At 67.4% G+C, this 3,159-nt stretch overlaps 1 long non-coding RNA gene across 1 annotated transcript; it reads left to right on the top strand.

Annotated features, from left to right (window-relative positions):
• Positions 1-536: 536 nt before the first annotated feature.
• On the top strand, positions 537-2,357 carry LOC136001009 (uncharacterized). Its single transcript, XR_010607755.1, has 3 exons — positions 537-606; positions 1,450-1,494; positions 2,242-2,357. It is a non-coding gene; the product is annotated as an uncharacterized LOC136001009 (long non-coding RNA).
• The last annotated feature ends 802 nt before the right edge of the window (positions 2,358-3,159 follow it).

The raw sequence follows: 3,159 nt of genomic DNA, 5'->3' as shown, positions 1-3,159 counted from the left end.
CAAGGAATCCTAATATCCTAGAATCGAAGAATCACAGGATCATCCGATCAAAGAATCAAAGAATCACAGGATCATCCAATCGAATAATCAAAGAATCACAGGATCATCGAATCAAATAATCAAAGAATCACAGGATCATCCAATCAAAGAATCAAAGAATGACAGGACCATCGAATCAAATAAAGAATCACAGGATCATCAAACCAAATAATCAAAGCATCACAGAATCATTCGATCGAATAATCAAAGAATGACAGGACCATCGAATCAAATAATCAAAGAATCACAGGACCATCAAATCAAATAATTGAAGAATCACAGGATCATCAAATCAAATAATCCATCTTAGCCACGCCCCTCGTGGCCCCGCCCCCTCGCGGCCCCGCCCCTCGCGGCCCCGCCCCCTCGTGGCCCCGCCCCCACCCCCCCGGGGTCTCCCTTCACCTGGAGGGGGCGGGGCCTCCCCTTGGCCCCGCCCCCCCGCCATGGGGCCTCCCCGGGCGCCCAGACCACGCCCCCTCCTCTGGCCCCGCCCCCTCCCCTCTAAATGCCCCCCCGGCCCCGCCCCCGCAGCCGCCGCCGCGATGGGACCCGCCCGGCGCTTGGGTGAGACCGGGACCCCCCGGGACCCCCCCAGGGACCCCCCCCCAGTGTGGGGACCCCCCCTCAGACCTTCCCCCCCCTCCCCTCCCAGGCCTGACCCCCCTCCCCCCGCGCCCCCCCCGCCCCGGGATAACAGTTTTTGTCGGGTCGCTTCGTGCCTCAGTTTCCCCGTTACACTTTGGGGGGAGGGGGGGTACTTGGACGCCTGGGTCCCTCTCGTCGTCCCCCCCCCCTCCCCGGACGCCTGGGTCCCTCGCTTAGAGGTGGGGGGGCCGTGGGAACCCCCCGAACGCCTGGGTCCCCTCCCACATGCGGGGAGCGGGGTCGGGGGGGGGGGGCCGTGGGAGCCCGGACGCCTGGGTCCCTTTTCCCATGGTTGGAAGGGGAAGTTGGGGGGGGGCGGGGGCCCGAACTCCTGGGTTCCTCTTGACCCCACCCTTGGGTGTTGGGGGGTCTCCCCGCCTTGGCGGGGGGGGCGCAGGACGCCTGGGTCCCCTCCCGGGATGGGGGGGGCGGCCACACCCAGTAGCTCCCGCGCTCCCAGTGCCCGGTGGTTACTGGGAGTACTGGGGGGTGGGGAGGGGGATGTGACAACTTTGGGCAGGGGGGGTCCCTGAGACCACGCACCCCCCCGGGGGGGGCGGAATTTGGGGCGCCCGGACGCCTGGGTCCCCCCCAGTGGCCCCCCCCCCCCCCCCAATATCTTTCAGGGCTGTTTCGGGGCGGGGGGGGGGGGGGGGGGCGTTTCCCAGTATCCTCCCAGTATGTCCCAGTTTGGGTTGGGGGGGGGATGCAAAGGACCCTTGGGACCCCCCCACCCCAAATTTACACCCCCCCCCCCCCCAGGGCTTTACCTGGTGCTGAGCACGGTGGCCCCACCTGCCCTGGGGGGTGAGTTTTGGGGGGGGGGATTATTGGGGGGCTCAGGGGGCGTTGGGGGGTCGTGGGATTCTGGGGGGTTCTGGGGGCAGGTTTTGGGGGGTTCTGGGGGTGGTTTGGGGGGCTGGGGGTTTGGGGGTTCTAGGGGTGGTTTGGGGGGCTGGGGGGTTTTGGGGGGTTCTAGGGGGGCTGGGGGGTTTGGGGGGGTTCTGGGGGGGCTGGGGGTTTTGGGGGGCTGGGGGTGGTTTTGGGTGGGTTTTGGGGGGTTCTGGGCTTGGTTTTGGGGGGTTCTGGGGCTTGGTTTTGGGGGGTTCTGGGGGCGGTTTTGGGGGTGGTTCTAGGGGGGCTGGGGTTTTGGGGGGTTCTGGGGGCGGTTTTGGGAGGTTCGGGGGGGTTTTGGGCGGTTTTGGGGAGGTTCTGGGGGGCGGTTTTGGGGGTTCGGGGGGTTTTGGGGAGGTTCTGGGGGCGGTTCTGGGGGGTTCGGGGGGGTTTTGGGGAGGTTCTGGGGGGCGGTTTTGGGGAGGTTCTGGGGGCGGTTTGGGGGGTTCGGGGGGTTTTGGGGAGGTTCTGGGGCGGTTTTGGGGGGTTCGGGGGGGTTTTGGGGAGGTTCTGGGGGCGGTTTTGGGAGGTTCTGGGGGCGGTTTTGGGGGGTTTCGGGGGCGGTTTGGGGGGCTCTTGGGGGGGTTCTGGGGGGGGGGTGGTGGGGGGTCCCGGGGCGGGTTTGGGGGGCCGGGGCTCAGCCCCCCCGTGCCCCCCCAGCGCTGCCGGGCTGTGCCGACTGCCCCCTGGCGGCGTGTCTGAACTCCACGCACTGCGGCTGCCCCCCCGGGCACAACCCGCCCCCTGGCCGCGGAGCCCCCTGCGCCTGGAGAGCTGCGATGGTGGGGGACGGGGGGGGACAGGGGGGCAAAGGGGGAGACATGGGGACAGGGGGATATGGGGGGGACATGGGGACGGGGGGCAAAGGGGGAGACATGGGGACATGGGGACGGGGGGATATGGGGGGGACATGGGGACGGGGGGACATGGGGACAGGGGGGCAAAGGGGGAGACATGGGGACGGGGGGACAGGGGGGGCATGGGGGACAGAGGAGCAAAGGGGGAGATAGGGGGACATGGGGGACAGGGGGGATGGGGCGGGGACAGGGGGAGATATGGGGACATGAGGGCAAGGGGGGAGATATGGGGACGTGGGGGGACATGGAGGACAGGGGGGCAAAGGGGAGATATGGGATGGGGGGTCAGGGGGGACATGGGGGAGATATGGGGGACGGGGGACATGGGGGGACAGAGGGGCAAAGGGGGAGATATGGGGACATGGGGGACAGGGGGGCGGGGACAGGGGGAGATATGGGGACAGGGGGACATGGGAGGGGACGGGGGGACAGGGAGAGATATGGGGGATGGGGGGGACGGGGGGCAAAGGGGGAGATGTAGGGGGACATGGACGGGGGGATATGGGGACATGGGGGGACAGGAGAGATATGGGGACAGGGGGACATGGAGGGGACGAGGGGAGATATGGGGACATGGGGGAGACATGTGGGACATGGGACAGAGTGGGGGGCACATGGGGGATTGGGACAAATGGGGGGGCGGGGGGACATGGGGGTGGGGGCAAAGGGGGGACATGGGGACAGAGCAGGGGGGAGGGGGCAAGAATAGGGAGCCCATAGG

This window comes from Caloenas nicobarica, chromosome 36 (assembly GCF_036013445.1).
Source record: "Caloenas nicobarica isolate bCalNic1 chromosome 36, bCalNic1.hap1, whole genome shotgun sequence".
Lineage (NCBI taxonomy): Eukaryota > Metazoa > Chordata > Aves > Columbiformes > Columbidae > Caloenas > Caloenas nicobarica.
This window is presented reverse-complemented; position numbering and strand designations above follow the sequence as displayed.